At 36.0% G+C, this 17500-nt stretch overlaps 6 non-coding genes and 1 pseudogene across 6 annotated transcripts; all 7 read left to right on the forward strand.

Moving 5' to 3' along the window:
* The first annotated feature begins 5981 nt into the window (after positions 1 to 5981).
* LOC137018059 (5S ribosomal RNA) lies at positions 5982 to 6100 on the forward strand. The gene has a single exon (XR_010894717.1). It is a non-coding gene; the product is annotated as a 5S ribosomal RNA (ribosomal RNA).
* Positions 6101 to 11881: 5781 nt separating this feature from the next.
* On the forward strand, positions 11882 to 12000 carry LOC137018060 (5S ribosomal RNA). Its single transcript, XR_010894718.1, has one exon. It is a non-coding gene; the product is annotated as a 5S ribosomal RNA (ribosomal RNA).
* A 60-nt stretch (positions 12001 to 12060) lies between these two features.
* LOC137018200 (5S ribosomal RNA) lies at positions 12061 to 12169 on the forward strand (annotated as a pseudogene).
* An 82-nt stretch (positions 12170 to 12251) lies between these two features.
* On the forward strand, positions 12252 to 12370 carry LOC137018182 (5S ribosomal RNA). The gene has a single exon (XR_010894833.1). It is a non-coding gene; the product is annotated as a 5S ribosomal RNA (ribosomal RNA).
* Positions 12371 to 12446: 76 nt separating this feature from the next.
* Positions 12447 to 12565, forward strand: LOC137018061 (5S ribosomal RNA). The gene has a single exon (XR_010894719.1). It is a non-coding gene; the product is annotated as a 5S ribosomal RNA (ribosomal RNA).
* Positions 12566 to 12625: 60 nt separating this feature from the next.
* On the forward strand, positions 12626 to 12744 carry LOC137018063 (5S ribosomal RNA). The gene has a single exon (XR_010894720.1). It is a non-coding gene; the product is annotated as a 5S ribosomal RNA (ribosomal RNA).
* A 75-nt stretch (positions 12745 to 12819) lies between these two features.
* LOC137018064 (5S ribosomal RNA) lies at positions 12820 to 12938 on the forward strand. The gene has a single exon (XR_010894721.1). It is a non-coding gene; the product is annotated as a 5S ribosomal RNA (ribosomal RNA).
* Positions 12939 to 17500: the final 4562 nt, after the last annotated feature.

The following is a 17500-nucleotide window of genomic DNA, read 5'->3' on the forward strand; positions in this document are numbered from 1 at the left end:
AAGGAAGTTGTTTGGCTGCAGTTTGGAGAGGAAGGCTCTCCACCATTTTGTGTCTTTTTGTTTGTTTGTTTTGTGAGTTTCTTTTTACTTTAAATTCGTTTTTTTGTTTTTGTTTCAGTTATAAACCACCTAACAGCAGCTTTTGCTGGCTGGAGGGTGGTTAAGCCTTTTTCTTTTTTCTTTTCTCTTTTTTTTCGGACGGATAATGGATGACGACGCAGGACTGGCTGGAGAAACACGTATGGTAAACGACACTGGAATGGCAGGAGGACCACGCTTGGCAAACGACACTGGACTGGCACGAGGAACACGTATGGCAAACGACTCTGGACTGGATAAACGACTACGAGCTGGAAAGGAGAAAGTTCAAGAAGTAAGAAATAAGTTTGTTGAACGGAAATATTTGAAAGAGGCTACTGTGATCGTGAACGTGGAAAAAGTGAATGAAGTGAGAGCGGAGGACATCATTAAAGCGGTAACAGAACAATGTGGACATGGCAAAATTTTAGCTGTAAGACCAAGACAAGGCAAGGAATATGAACTGACGATGGAAAAAGAGGAAACATGTGATAAACTAATTGAAGGACTGGAAGTTAAAGGAGTGATGTGTGAAGTGAAAAACCTGCAAAATCGTGATTATGTTGTTTCCTTCATGCACCTGCCCGTCTACCTGGATGATGGAAAAATTTTAGAAAAATTGGAGGGATGGGGTGTTGAGCCCATGAGTCAAATTAAAAGGAGATGCTACCCGGGCACCGATATTGAGGACGGGACAAGGTTCCTTAAAGTCCGATTCCCCAAGGAGGTGGCATCCCTGCCATACAGCACGAGGCTTGAGACAGCCGAGGGCCAGCAGTACTTCCGGGTGATGCACAGCCATCAGGTGAAAACCTGTAGGCTGTGCATGAGCCCGGAGCACTTGCTAAAAGACTGCCCGACATTTACGTGCTACAAATGTGAGGAGAGGGGACACTTTGCAAGGGATTGCAATGCGGTTAGGTGCCCGGAGTGTCAAGAGGTTTTAAATAAATGTGAATGCTGGATGGAGGGAGAGGAAGGAGGAAGGGAAAAACAGGTAGGCGGACAGGTGCATGAAGGAAACAACGAGGAGGATGGACAAACTGATGAACGACAAGAGGAAGAAGAACAGAGCAACAGTGAGGAAGGGGAAAGAGAAAAAGACAACAGTAAAAATGATGAACAGACAACGGAGCAGGATACTCAAGGGACTGAAATGGAAATATCGGACAGTTTTAATACTTTTATGGAGGACGTGGAGAGAGATGGACATGGAAGGATGGATCAAAATAAGGAAACGGACAGTGAAGAAGAAATAAAGACAGACAGCATGGACAAGGACAGAGGGGGAGAGGACAAATAAGAAGAAGAGCATTGAAGGTAAAACCAAATTTGGAAGGTGCAAGGAAAAAAATAATGACAAAAAGTAACAAATATGACGTGTTAAGAGGCTTGGAGGGAGACAATGGTGAATAATGGTTTTTAAGTATTTATCTGTATTTCTTTTAATGGTTTTAAGTTGTGTTACTTTTAATGCAAGGGGACTGTTGGACATTGGGAAATTTGAAAAAGTAAAAGAGAAATGTAAAAGGGAAGATATTATAGCATTACAAGAAACAAACTGGAGAGAAAATGTTATGTTTGATTATAAAAAGAGATGGGATGGTGGTATTTTATATAATAATGGAGATGGGAGGTTTGGAAGAGGTGTGGCTTTTTTAATGAAGGATGATGTTTTTAAAGTGAGTAAAATTGTGTATAAGGACAGGTTGGGGAAGTGTATTGTAGTAGAGACAAAATATGAAGGAAGAGATTTGATTTTAGTAAATGTACATGCACCAGTGGAGGAGAAGGAAAAGAAAGAGTTTTTTAATGTTTTAAGAAATATTGTAAAGAAGTATAAAGAAATAATAATGATGGGAGATTTTAACACGGTTTTTAGCAAGCAAGATATGGCTGAAGGAATGGTTTTTAAAACGGATACGGGAAGAAAAGAATTAAAAGCATTAATGAAGGAAAATGATTTGATAGATGTGTGGAGAGAAAGGAATGAACAGAAAAAAGAATTTTCAAGGAGACAAATAGTGGGGAGTTTTGTATGCCAAACTAGAATTGACTTTGTTTTATGTAGTAGAAATGTGGAGAATTTTATTGAAAAGATTAAGTATGAGGAAACAAGTTTTAGTGATCACAAGTTCTTATTTTTTATAGTGGACTGGAGTAAAATGCAAAGAGGGCCGGGAGTATGGATTTTAAATGTGCAGATTTTAAAGAATGAAGATTATGTTGCAAAAGTTAAAGAAATAATAGAAAAAGAAAAGGAAAATGGAATGTATGAAGAGGATAAGAGAATATGGTGGGAGAATGTAAAGTTTTTAATCAAAAAATTCTCGATCAAATATTGTAGTTTAATACAGAGATGTAAGAGAAACAAAGAAAGAGAAATAAAAGCAAGTTTGGAAAAGGAATTGAATAAAGAAGATAAAGACATACAAAAGATAAGGGAGATAGAGGGAAAATTAAAGGAAATAGAAGAAAAAGAATACGAGGGAGCGATGCTAAGAAGCAAAGCAAAATATGTGGTGGAGGGAGAAAAATGTACGAAGTTCTTTTTTGATCTAGAAAAAAAGAAGGGGAAAGCTGAAACGATTAAAGAAATAAGAGGGAAAAATGGGGAAATTGTAGAAAGTAATGAAAAGATTTTAGAAGAAATAAGGTATTTTTATGAGGATCTATTTAGTGCAAGAGGTGTGGAAGAGGAGGAAAAAAAGAAATGTTTAAATCAGATAAAAGCAAAGGTAGGCGAGCAAGACAAAAAAGAATGTGACCAAGAAATCAGAGAAGAAGAGATAGAAAGAGCAATAAGTCAACTGAATAAAAAGAAAAGTCCAGGAATAGATGGTTTGGGAACGGAATTTTATGTATGTTTTAAAGGAGTTTTAGTAAAGATTTTAAAGGATGTTTTTAAAGTTGTTTTTGAAAAAGAAGAAATGAATGAAAGAACAAGGATGGGGTTAATGAAACTAGTATATAAAAGGAAAGGAGAGAAAGTAGATTTAAAAAACTATAGACCGATCACGATGCTGAACACAGATTTTAAGATTTTAGCAAAGATTTTAGCAAACAGGTTAAAAGAAGTAATGCCAAGTATAATTAAAACAAATCAAGCATATGGTGTAAAAGGAAGAGACATAGCTGACATAACGATGAGTATAAGAGACAACATTTGGTATATGAAAGAAAAAAATGAGGAAGGATATGTAATTAGTTTGGATTTCGAGAAAGCGTTTGATAGGGTTGAGCACAGATATTTATTTGAGGTTTTAAGGAGTTTTGGTTTTGGTGAGAATTTTATTAAATGGATTGAGATTTTATATAAGGGTGCACTAACAAGAATTAAATGTAATGGGTTTTCAACAGACTGTTTTAAAATCACACGTTCAATTAGACAGGGTTGTCCTCTCTCTGCTTTATTATATTCACTTGTATCAGAACCATTAGGATTGGCAATTAGGGGTAAAGAAGGAATAATAGGGATTGAAATTGAAGAAAACAGGGCTGAGGGGAAAGTATTTCAATATGCTGATGATACGACGATAATTGTAAAGGGAAAAGGGAGTGTTAAAGAAGTAATGAATGTTGTAAAAGAGTATTGTAGAGGATCTGGAAGTAAAGTAAACGAAGATAAAACAGTATATATGAGATTTGGTAAAGCTATGGTTTTAACGGATTGTTTTAATTTTAAGGAAGTGGACGAAATGAGGATTTTAGGAGTTTTAATGGGGAAGAATGAGAGGAAAGTAAGGGATGAAATGTGGGAGCAACTAGTTACAGATATAGAGAGGAGGTTAAATTTTTGGAAATTAAGAACTTTAAATTTAAAGGGGAAGGTTTTAATATTAAATGTTTTAATGGTTTCTAAATTGTGGTATGTTTTATATGTGTCTGAAATGCCTTTATGGACAGAGCAGAGGTTGAAGAAATGCTTTCTTGACTTTTTATGGGAGGGGAAACCAGCGAGAATTGCACATAACACGATTTTAGGGGCGGTGGAAAAGGGAGGCTTAGGTTTAATGGATGTGGAACAACGAAAAAATGCTTTGAGAGTAAAAATTGTTAAGAAATACCTAAATGAAGAAAACAAAACTGAGTGGAAGAAAACAATGAAATACTTTTTAAATAAATGTGGTGGTTTTAACATGGGGGATGGAATTTTATGGATGAAAACAAAATTATGGATGACTGAAGGATTACCTGCATTTTATAGAGAAATTTTTAGTGCTTGGGGAAAGTTTTTAACGAAAATTGAATATGATCCGCATGGGAGAGAAAGCATTTTAAATCAACCTCTGTTTTTAAATAACAACATTTTAAAACAAGGGAAAGAAATATTTTTTAAGAAATGGATGGAAGTGGGAATTACAAGAGTGAGAGATGTTTTATATGAGTTTAAAGAGGGGTTTTTACCAACACAATATGTTTTCGATGCAATGGAAGTGGCAAAAGAAGAATACAGCAAACAAGAAATAACAAATAAATATGAAATCATTAAAAATGCAATACCAAAGGACTGGATTAAAAGAATTGAGTGTGTGGAAGAAGAGCCAAAAGAAAAGAACATCTATGTGAAACTTGGGGGAAAATTGTGTGATTTTAAAGAATGTACTGTAAAAATGTTTTATTGTGTTTTTAGAGATGGTGTTTTTAAAGAACCAATTGTAAATAAGTACTGGGTGGAGAAATTTAAAGATTTAAAAGAAGAGAGTATATGGAGAAACATGAGAGGAAAATGTGTGGAGACAAAATTGGAATGTTTGGAGTATTTTATAAGACATAAAGTGGTTTTTACTGAGTATATTTTAAATAAAATCGGGATGACACAAAATGCAATGTGTAAAGTGTGCCAAGAAAAAGAAGAATGGATTTTACATATGTTTTTATATTGTAAAGAATTGGAGGATTTTTTAAAGAAATGTAAATGTGTGATTAAAGAATTGACTGTGGAGTGGGATGAAAATGTAATGGAATGGAACAGAGTGGTGATGTTTGGTTGGGAGAAGAAGTGTCGGAACAAAAAGTTTATAAATCTGTGGGTAATGTTGATGAAAAGTGCAATATGGGAAAGAAGAATTGTGGCGAAAAAAGAAAAAATTGTGTTGGATGTTTGGACTGTGTTTAAAAGGAAAACAGAAGTGTACATGGAAAGACTTTATGTGTATTTTAAATGTGAAAATATGTTGGATGTTTTTTATCATGTTTTTACCCCTCAAGTTTGTTGTGTTTTAAAAGAATTAATGTGGAAACTGCCAGGAAGTGAAGGAGAATATTGAATTAATTTATGTAAAGGTATGATGTAAGGTGGTGTATGATATGTGATGTAAAGGTGATTGTATAAGAATAACTGTAATTTTTATTGTTTTATTTATTCCATTGTATTTTATTGATCTGATCTCCCTCCAAGACCGACAAGTTTTGTAAGAAAATGTTTGATGTATGATATGTGATGTAAAGGTGAAATGTGATGTAAAGGAGATTTGTGATGTAAAGGAGATTTGTGATGTAAAGGAGATTTGTGATGTAAAGGAGATTTGTGATGTAAAGGAGATTTGTGATGTAAAGGAGATTTGTGATGTAAAGGAGAAATGTGATGTAAAGGAGAAATGTGATGTAAAGGAGAAATGTGATGTAAAGGAGAAATGTGATGTAAAGGTGATTGTGTAAGAAAAACTGTAATTTTTATTGTATTATTTATTGTATTGTATTTTATTGATTGAAATTTCTTAATAAAAAAAAAAAAAAAAAAAAAAGCACGCCCGATCTCGTCTGATCTCGGAAGCTAAGCAGAGTAGGGCCTGGTTAGTACTTGGAAGGGAGACCGCCTGGGAATACCAGTGGTTTAAGCTTTATGTTTTTCTGAAAGTATAAAGAATGTCTTAAATAGCCCACTCTTGGCAGCAGTTTTCGCTTACGGCCATACCACTCTGAGCACGCCCGATCTCGTCTGATCTCGGAAGCTAAGCAGAGTAGGGCCTGGTTAGTACTTGGATGGGAGACCGCCTGGGAATACCAGGTGCTGTAAGCTTTATGTTTTGTTTCAAAAAAAAAAAAAAAAAAAGAGTGTCTGAATACCTTAAATAGCCCACTCTTGGCAGCAGTTTTCGCTTACGGCCATACCACTCTGAGGGCGCTATTGAGTCTGAAGGAAGTTGTTTGGCTGCAGTTTGGAGAGGAAGGCTCTCCACCATTTTGTGTTTTTTTGTTTGTTTGTTTTGTGAGTTTCTTTTTACTGTAAGTTATTTTTTTTGTTTTTGTTTTAGTTTAAAACCACCTAACAGCGGCTTTGCTGGCTGGAGGGTGGTTAAACCCTTTTTTTCTCTTTTGCTATCATGGACGGATTAATGGACAACGATACTGGACTGGCTGGAGGAAGACGCATGGCAAACGACACTGGACTGGCAGGAGGACCACGCACGGCAAACGACTCTGGACTGGCGGGAGGAAGACGAACGGCAAACGACACTGGACTGGCAGGAGAACCACGAACGGCAAATGGCACTGGACTGGCAGGAGGACCACGCACGGCAAATGACACTGGACCGAATAAACGACTAAGAGCTGGAAATGGAAAAAATGATGAAGTAAGAGAAAAGTTTGTTGAACGAAAATATTTGAAAGAAGCTACAGTTATTTTGAATGTGGAAAATGTGATTGAAGTGAGAGTGGAGGACATTATTAAGGCGGTAACAGAACAATGTGGACATGGAAAAATGTTAGCACTAAGACCAAGACAAGGTAAAGAATACGAACTGACAATGGAAAAAGAAGAAGAGTGTGACAAACTAATTGATGGACTGACAATAAAGGGAGTGAACTGTGAGGTGAAAAATTTGCATAACCGGGATTATGTTGTTTCCTTCATGCACCTGCCCGTCTACCTGGATGATAAAGAAATTTTACAAAAATTGGAGGGATGGGGAGTTGAGCCCCTTACCAAAATTAAGAGAAGATGCTATCCGGGCACTGACATTGAGGACGGAACAAGGTTCCTGAAAGTGCGTTTCCCCAAAGATGTGGCATCATTGCCATACAGCACGAAGCTGGAAACAGCAGAAGGGCAGCAATACTTTAGGGTGATGCACAGCCATCAGGTGAAGACTTGTAGGCTGTGCATGAGCCCAGACCACCTATTGAAGGACTGCCCGAATTTTACGTGCTATAAGTGTGAAGAAAGGGGACATTTTGCACGAGATTGCAATGCGGTCAGGTGCCCGGAGTGTCAGGGAGTTTTAAACAAATGTCTCACTGTCAACAAATGTCAAACAAAACACTCAATGGACGGAAATGGAAATATCGGACAGTTTTAATATTTTTATGGAGGACGTGGAGAGAGATGGACATGGAAGGATGGATCAAAATAAAGAAATGGACAGTGAAGGAGAAATAAAGTTGGACAACATGGACAAAGACAGAGGCGGGAGAGGACAAAGAAGAAGAAGAACAGTGAAGGTAAAACCAAATTTGGAAGGTGCAAGGAAAAAAATAATGACTGAAATGAACAGATATGATGTGTTAAGGGGCTTGGAAGGAGAAAATGGTGAATAATGGTTTTTAAGTATTTATTTGTCTTTCTTTTAATGGTTTTAAGTTGTGTTACTTTTAATGCAAGGGGACTGATGGACATGGGGAAATTTGAAAAAGTAAAAGAAAAATGTAAAAGGCAAGACATTATTGCACTGCAAGAAACGAACTGGAGAGAGAATGTGATGAATGATTATAAAAAGAGATGGGATGGTGGTATTTTATATAATAATGGAGATGGGAGGTTTGGGAGAGGTGTGGCTTTTTTAATGAAGGATGATGTTTTTAAAGTGAGTAAAGTTGTGTACAAGGACAGGTTGGGGAAATGTATGGTAGTAGAGACAAAATATGAAGAAAGAGATTTGATTTTAGTAAATGTACATGCACCAGTGGAGGAGAAGGAAAAGAAAGAGTTTTTTAATGCTTTAAGAAATATTGTAAATAAGTATAAAGAAATAATAATTATGGGGGATTTTAATACAGTTTTTAGTAAACAAGATATGGCTGAGGGAATGGTTTTCAAAACTGATACGGGAAGGAAAGAATTAAAAGCATTAATGGAGGAAAATAATATGATAGATGTGTGGAGGGAAAGGAATGAACAGAAAAAAGAATTTTCAAGGAAACAGATAGTGGGAAGTTTTGTATGCCAAACCAGAATTGATTTTGTTTTATGTAGTAGAAATGTGGAGAATTTTATTGAAAAGATTAAGTATGAGGAAACAAGTTTTAGTGATCACAAGTTTTTATTTTTTATAGTGGACTGGAGTAAAATGCAAAGAGGGCCGGGAGTATGGATTTTAAATACGCAGGTTTTAAGGAATGAGGATTATGTGGCAAAAGTTAAAGAAATTATAGAAAAAGAAAGGGAAAATGGAATGTATGAAGAGGATAAGAGAATATGGTGGGAGAATGTAAAGTTTTTAATCAAAAAATTCTCGATCAGATATTGTAGCTTAATACAGAAATGTAAAAGATACAAAGAAAAAGAAATAAAAGTAAGTTTGGAAAAGGAATTGAATAAAGAAAATAAAGACATACAAAAGATAAAGGAAATAGAGGGGAAACTGAAAGAAATAGAAGAAAAAGAATATGAGGGAGCAAGGCTAAGAAGCAAAGCAAAATATGTGGTGGAAGGAGAAAAATGTACAAAGTTCTTTTTTGATCTGGAAAAAAAGAAAGGGAAAGCTGAAACGATAAAGGAAATAAGAGGAAAAAATGGGGAAATTGTAGAAGGGAATGAGAGAATTTTAGAAGAAATAAAGTATTTTTATGAGGATCTATTTAGTGCAAGAGGGGTGGAAGAGGAGGAAAAAAAGAAGTTGTTGAATCAGATAAAAGCAAAAGTAAGCGAGGAAGACAAAAAAGAATGTGACCAAGAAATCAGAGAAGAAGAGATTGAAAGAGCAATAAATCAACTGAATAAAAAGAAAAGTCCAGGTATAGATGGTTTGGGAACTGAATTTTATACATGTTTTAAAGAAGTTTTAGTAAAGATTTTAAAAGAGGTTTTTATAGACATTTTTGAGAAAGAAGAAATTAATGAAAGAACAAGAATGGGGTTAATGAAACTAGTATACAAAAAGAAAGGAGAAAAAGTAGACTTAAAAAACTATAGACCAATTACAATGTTGAACACCGATCTTAAGATTTTAGCAAAGATTTTAGCAAACAGATTAAAAGAAGTAATGCCAAGTATAATTAAAACAAATCAAGCGTATGGAGTAAAAGGAAGAGATATAGCCGACATAACGATGAGTATAAGAGATACAATATGGTACATGAAAGAAAAAAATGAAGAAGGATATATAATTAGTTTGGATTTTGAAAAAGCGTTTGATAGGGTTGAGCACAGATATTTATTTGAGGTTTTAAAGAGTTTTGGTTTTGGCGAGAATTTTATTAAATGGATTGAGATTTTATATAAGGGAGCACTAACAAGGGTTAAATGTAATGGGTTTTTAACAGACTGTTTTAAAATCACACGGTCAATTAGACAGGGTTGTCCGCTTTCTGCGTTATTATATTCACTTGTTTCAGAACCGCTAGGATTGGCAATTAGACAAAAAGAGGGAATACATGGGATTGAAATAGAAGAAAATAAAGCTGAGGGGAAAGTTTTTCAATATGCTGATGATACGACAATAATTGTAAAGGGAAAAGGGAGTGTTAAAGAAGTAATGAATGTTGTAAATGAGTATTGTAGAGGGTCTGGAAGTAAAGTAAATGAGGACAAAACAGTATATATGCGATTTGGTAAAGCTATGGTTTTAACAGATTGTTTTAAGTTCAAGGAAGTTGAAGAAATGAGGATTTTAGGAGTTTTAATGGGGAAGAATGAAAGGAAAGTGAGAGATGAAATGTGGGAGCAACTAGTTACAGATATAGAGAGGAGGTTAAATTTTTGGAAATTAAGAACTTTAAACTTGAAGGGGAAGGTTTTAATTTTGAATGTTTTAATGGTTTCTAAACTTTGGTATATTTTATATGTGTCTGAAATGCCGTTATGGACAGAACAGAGGTTGAAGAAATGTTTTCTTGACTTTTTATGGGAGGGGAAGCCAGCGAGGATTGCACATAACACGATTTTAGGAGCGGTGGAAAAGGGAGGCTTAGGTTTAATGGATGTGGAACAACGAAAACATGCTTTGAGAGTTAAAATTGTTAAGAAATACCTAAATGAAGAAAACAAAACTGAGTGGAAGAAGACAATGGAATACTTTTTAAATAAATGTGGTGGTTTTAACATGGGGAATGGAATTTTATGGATGAAAACAAAAATTTGGATGACAGAAGGATTACCTGGTTTTTATAGAGAAATTTTTAGTGCTTGGGGAAAGTTTTTAGCAAAAGTAGAGTATGACCCACATGGGAGAGAAATCATTTTAAATCAACCTCTGTTCTTAAATAGCAATATTTTAAAACAAGGGAAAGAGATATTTTTTAAGAAATGGATGGAAGTGGGGATAACGAGAGTGAGAGATGTTTTATATGAGTTTAAAGAGGGTTTTTTACCAACACAGTATGTCATTGACGCAATGGAAATAGCAAAAGAAGAATACAGCAATCTAGAAATAACAAACAAATATGACATCATTAAACACGCGATACCAAAAGACTGGATTAAAAGAATAGAGTGTATGGAAGAAGAGCCAAAAGAAAAGAACATTTATGTGAAACTGGGGGAAAATTTGTGTGATTTTAAAGAATGTACTGTAAAAATGTTTTATTGTGTTTTTAGAGATGGTGTTTTTAAGGAACCAATTGTAAATAAGTACTGGGTGCAGAAATTCAAAGATTTAAAAGAAGAAAGTATATGGAGAAACATGAGGGGAAAATGTGTGGAGACAAAATTAGAATGTTTGGATTATTTTATAAGACATAAAGTGGTTTTTACTGAGTCTATTTTAAATAAAATCGGGATGGCACAAAATGCAATGTGTAAAGTGTGCCAAGAAAAGGAAGAATGGATTTTACATATGTTTTTATATTGTAAAGAATTGGAGGATTTTTTAAAGAAGTGTAAATGTGTGGTTAAAGAATTGACTGTGGATGAGTGGTGATGTTTGGATGGGAAAAGAAGTGTCGAAACAAAACGTTTATAAATCTGTGGCTGATATTGATGAAAAGTGCAATATGGGAAAGAAGAATTGTGGCGAAAAAAGAAAAAATTGTGTTGGATGTTTGGACTGTGTTTAAAAGAAAAACAGAAGTGTACATGGAAAGACTTTATGTGTATTTTAAATGTGAAAATATGTTAGATGCTTTTTATCGTGTTTTTACCCCACAAGTTTGTTGTGTTTTAAAGGATCTAATGTGGAAGCTGCCGGGGAGTGAAGGAGTTTTCTGAATTATTTATGTAAATGGATGATGTAAGGTAAAAGTGTGATATGTGATTTAAAGGAGAAATATGATGTAAAGGAGATATGTGATGTAAAGGAGAAATGTGATGTAAAGAAGATTTGTGATGTAAAGGAGATTTGTGATGTAAAAGAGAAATGTGGTGTGAAGGAGATATGTGATGTAAAGATGATATGTGATTTTTATTGTATTATTTATTGTATTGTATTTTAATGATTTGAAATTTCTTAATAAAAAAAAAGAAAAAAAAAAAAAAAAAAAAAAAAGACACGCCCGATCTCGTCTGATCTCGGAAGCTAAGCAGAGTAGGGCCTGGTTAGTACTTGGATGGGAGACCGCCTGGGAATACCAGGTGCTGTAAGCTTTATGTTTTTCTGAAAGTATAAAGAATGTCTTAAATAGCCCACTCTTGGCAGCAGTTTTCGCTTACGGCCATACCACTCTGAGCACGCCCGATCTCGTCTGATCTCGGAAGCTAAGCAGAGTAGGGCCTGGTTAGTACTTGGATGGGAGACCGCCTGGGAATACCAGGTGCTGTAAGCTTTATGTTTTTCTGAAAGTATAAAGAATGTCTTAAATAGCCCACTCTTGGCAGCAGTTTTCGCTTACGGCCATACCACTCTGAGCACGCCTGATCTCGGAAGCTAAGCAGAGTAGGGCCTGGTTAGTACTTGGATGGGAGACCGCCTGGGAATACCAGGTGCTGTAAGCTTTATGTTTTGTTTCCAAAAAAAAAAAAAAAAAAAAAAGAATGTCTGAATACCTTAAGTAGCCCACTCTTGGCAGCAGTTTTCGCTTACGGCCATACCACTCTGAGCACGCCCGATCTCGTCTGATCTCGGAAGCTAAGCAGAGTAGGGCGTGGTTAGTACTTGGATGGGAGACCGCCTGGGAATACCAGGTGCTGTAAGCTTTATGTTTTGTTTCAAAAAAAAAAAAAAAAAGAGTGTCTGAATACCTTAAGTAGCCCACTCTTGGCAGCAGTTTTCGCTTACGGCCATACCACTCTGAGCACGCCCGATCTCGTCTGATCTCGGAAGCTAAGCAGAGTAGGGCCTGGTTAGTACTTGGATGGGAGACCGCCTGGGAATACCAGGTGCTGTAAGCTTTATGTTTTTCTGAAAGTATAAAGAATGTCTTAAATAGCCCACTCTTGGCAGCAGTTTTCGCTTACGGCCATACCACTCTGAGCACGCCCGATCTCGTCTGATCTCGGAAGCTAAGCAGAGTAGGGCCTGGTTAGTACTTGGATGGGAGACCGCCTGGGAATACCAGGTGCTGTAAGCTTTATGTTTTGTTTCAAAAAAAAAAAAAAAAGAGTGTCTGAATACCTTAAGTAGCCCACTCTTGGCAGCAGTTTTCGCTTACGGCCATACCACTCTGAGCACGCCCGATCTCGTCTGATCTCGGAAGCTAAGCAGAGTAGGGCCTGGTTAGTACTTGGATGGGAGACCGCCTGGGAATACCAGGTGCTGTAAGCTTTATGTTTTTCTGAAAGTATAAAGAATGTCTTAAATAGCCCACTCTTGGCAGCAGTTTTCGCTTACGGCCATACCACTCTGAGAGCGCTCTAGAGCAAATTGAAGGTGTGTGTGTGACTTCAGTAAGGAGAGACAGTCTTTTCAAAAGATTTATTGTTTAAATTTGTTTTGTTTATTTGTATCTGAAGATTAGTTTTTGAGTTAGAAGGTACGCGTTTAAGCTCCAAGCGGTTGATCCGCTTGGAGGCGTTACCAGTTTTTTGTTTCTACCTTGGTTAGAACAATGGATGGACCACATGGCAAAGATCTAGGAATGGCAGGAGGACGGGAAGAGCTGTATGAGCGAAATGGAGCGGATAAAGGGTCAAGAAGTGAGAATGATGTAAACATGGATCATGAAGGACAAAGGAACATCAGGAGACAAGTGGAGTATTTGAAAGAAGCGACCGTGGTGATTGATTTGATGGACAACAAGGAGGTAAAAGCAGATGACATAATCAAAGTAGTTACAGAGAAGATTGGATTTGGAAAGCTGTTGGCAGTGAGGCCCAAGCATGGTAAAGAATATGAGCTGACCTTTGAAGGAACAGAGTCTTGTGAGGTCTTATTGGATGGACTGGAAATAAAAGGACAATTCTTCGAGGTTAGGAGGTTGGAGGTAAAGGAGCATATCGTGTCTTTTCTTCATCTGCCAGCATATTTGGAGGATGAGGTGATTGAGGGCAAATTGAAGTTTTGGGGGGTCACGCCCATGACAAAAATAAAGAGAAGAGTCTATCCTGGAACGAACATTGTGGATGGGACAAGGTATGTGAAAGTCAAATTTCCAAAAGAGGTTACGTCACTGCCTTATAGCGCAAAATTTGAAACGGTGGATGGAGCACAGTATTTTAGGGTAATTCATGATGGGCAGGAAAAGCTCTGTCGTATGTGTCTGCAGCCGGGGCACATCTTCAAAGACTGTCCTGATTTTAAATGCTTTGAATGCTATGAGCAAGGGCATTTTGCTAAAAACTGTAAGGCAGATAAATGTCCTGATTGTAGGAAAGCATTTATGAGATGCGATTGTGAAAGTGAACATGAAGAGGAAAATGACGAAAATGAAAAAGGTGAAACTGAGAACAATGTGGAAATGATGGACAGTGCCAATTACGAAGAAGAGGGGGATGGGTCTGTGGAAGACACTGTGGAAGGCAGTAAAAGGCATGAGCAAGGAAAAGGGGGAGATAAGGAGTTAGGTAGAGGGGCGGGGGTACAGTGGGTGGGAAGTATGGAAGAGGGGTTGGGGAGTACAGTGGATGATACAATAAAGGAGAGGAGAGAGGACAAAAATGAGAAGGAACAAGTAGAGGAATGCATAGAAGTGAATTTGGAAGAATTGAGGAGGGGAATGAAAAGAGGAATGAGGGATGTTAAATTAAATGTACAAAAAGGGTACGAAAGAGGGCAGAGAAGGAGAATGCACTCAGGTACAGAGGAAGGAGGAGCTTCAATGGAGGAAGGGGGAGAAGAGAATGAAACATGAATGTGTTGTTGCTAATGGCTTTATGTATTGTTTCACTCAATGTGAGGGGATTAACAAGTGTGGATAAATTTGAAAACATGAAAGAGCTATGCAAAAAAGCTGATGTAATATTATTGCAAGAAACATTTTGGAAAGATGAAATGATGGACAGTTTTAAAAGAAGATGGAAAGGAGGAATTTTCTATAATAATGGTGAAGGGGGGAAGGGGAAAGGTGTTGCTATTTTATGTAAAAGAAGCATGAGTGATGATGTGGAAATCATGTATCGGGATGATGAAGGAAAGTGTATTATTGTGAAAATAGTTATAGGAGGGGAAAATGTTTTTTTATGTAATGTCCATGCACCAAATGCAGAGGCTGAAAAGGAAATGTTTTTTATGAGTTTAAATGGCTTGGTGGAAAAATGGGAAAGGTTAATTTTAATGGGTGATTTCAACACAATATTCAGTAGAATTGATATAACAAATGCTATGGTTTATAAAAGAGACAGGGGGAGAGAAGAATTGCTAAAATTAATGGATAAATATAATCTTATAGATATATGGAGGGAGATGAATGAGGGGGTAAGGGACTTTTCAAGACGACAGCTGGTGAATGAACAGATGAAGCAAAGTAGAATAGATTTCATGTTGATCAAAAGAGACATGAAGAGAGAGATTGATAAGATTTATTATAAGATGACTTCTATAAGTGACCATGGAATGGTAATAGTGCATTTGAATGAAAAGGGTGTGGAGAGAGGTAAGGGGATATGGTGTTTAAATAATGAACTTTTAAAAGATGAAGGGTATAAGATGAAGATAGAAGAAATAATAACAAATGAGAGGAAGAATAGAATGTATGAAGAGGATAAGAGGGTATGGTGGGATAGTGTAAAATATGAGATAAAGAAATATTCAATAAGGTATAGTATTTTGATACAAAAAGCTAAGAGGAATGAGGAGAAAATGGTTAGAAATACTTTGAAAGAAGAACTTCAAAAAGAAAATGGCGATATAGACCAGATTTTAGTATATGAGAACAGACTAAAGGAGATTGAAGGGGAAAAATGTAAGGGAGCAATGATAAGAAGTAGAGCAAAAAACGTAATAGAAGGGGAAAGGTGCACAAAATTCTTCTTTACCTTAGAGGAAAACAGGCAAAAGGCTGACATAATAAAGGAGATTTTAAAAATAGATGGAAGTAGAGTGAAAGGAATCAAAGATATATTGGGAAGTGTAAAAGAGTTTTATGCAAGTCTTTTTAAAAGTGAAGGGACTCAGGATAAAGAAAAACAGTTTTTATTAAGTAGAGTTAAAGCAAAAGTAAATGAAGTGGATAAAGAAATGTGTGATAGAGATTTTTTAAATGAAGAAATAGAGGTTGCAGTTTCACAGCTGAATAATGGGAAAAGTCCGGGGCGGACGGGTTAACAAGTGAATTTTATAAGACATTTAGGAATATTTTAATACCAGTTTTGAAAGAAATATACAAGGAAATTTATGAAATAGGGGAAGCCAGCCAAGGGATGAGAGTTGGGATGGTGAAATTAATTTTTAAGAAAAGGGGGGATTCAGCAGACTTAAGGAATTATAGGCCTATTTCAATGTTAAACACAGATTTTAAAATTTTAGCTAAAGTTCTAGCAAATCGATTAAAGAAAGTTTTACCACAGATTATAACAACAAATCAAGCATATTCAATTATAGGGAGGGAAATCACAGATACGGTTTGTAATATAAGGGATAAAATTAGTTATATGATAGAAGACAAAAAAGAAGGATATATGGTGAGTTTAGACTTAGAGAAAGCTTTTGATAGGGTTGAACATGATTATTTATTTGAACTTTTAAAACATTTTGGCTTTGGGAATAATTTTATAAAATGGATTAAAGCTTTATATAAAAGCCCAATTAGTTTTGTAAAGTGTAATGGTTTTATGACGGAAGTTTTTACAATATCAAGGTCAATCAGACAGGGATGCCCTCTCTCGGCACTATTATACAGTATCGTAGCTGAACCGTTGGGTTTAGCAGTGGCAGAAGATATAAATATTAAAGGAATTAGTTTTGGGGGAAAAGAGAAAGAACAAAAAATCTATCAATATGCGGATGATACAACCTTGATTTTAAAGGATATAGAGAGCATTGAAAGGGCTATGGGAAAAATTAAAAAATATTGTAGAGGTTCGGGAGCAAGAATTAACATAGAAAAATCTGTAGTTATGAGAATAGGGACAGCAAAACAACTACCGGGAGTTCTTAATTTTAAAGAAGAGACAAAAAATATGAAAATTTTAGGAATTAGAATTGGAAAGGATGAAAAGAAAACGAGAGACATAATATGGGATGAAATTGTAGGAAGCATGGAGAGAAGGTTGAATTTCTGGAGACAACGATTGCTGAACTTAAGGGGAAAAATTTTGATAGTGAATGCTCTGATGCTTTCTAAAATGTGGTATGCTTTAGAGGTCACCTCTTTACCAATCTGGGCTCATAAGAGGGTGAAAAAGTGTATTTTAAATTTTATATGGGAGGGGAAACCCGCAAAAATTGCGTATGATACTCTAATAGGACCTGTCCAAGAGGGAGGTTTAGGGTTGCTAGATCCAATTATAAGAATGAAGAGTCTGAGGGTTAAGACAATGAAGAAATTTTTAAATACAGATAACAAACAAGAGTGGAAGGATGGAATGAAATACTTTTTAAATAAGTGTGGAGGTCTTAATATGGGGGAGGGAATAATTTGGATGAAATTGAAGGAGCACATGTTAAAGGGGGTACCAGAATTTTATAGAGAAGTTTTAGGGGCATGGAAGGAATTCCTATCAATAGTTGTATACAAGCCAGAAGGAATGAATGAGTTTTTAAATCATCCATTGTTTTTAAACTCCAATATTTTATATGAAGGAAACGAATTATATTTTAAACAGTGGATTGCAGCAGGGCTAAGTAAAGTGAGGGATGTTTTATATGAGGTTATAGATGGTTTTATACCATTACAGGGTATAATAGATGAAATAGAGGAGACTGGGGAAGAGGTGGAAAGGGTTATTGTT

This window comes from Chanodichthys erythropterus, chromosome 3 (assembly GCF_024489055.1).
Source record: "Chanodichthys erythropterus isolate Z2021 chromosome 3, ASM2448905v1, whole genome shotgun sequence".
In the NCBI taxonomy this organism is placed as follows: Eukaryota; Metazoa; Chordata; class Actinopteri; order Cypriniformes; family Xenocyprididae; genus Chanodichthys; species Chanodichthys erythropterus.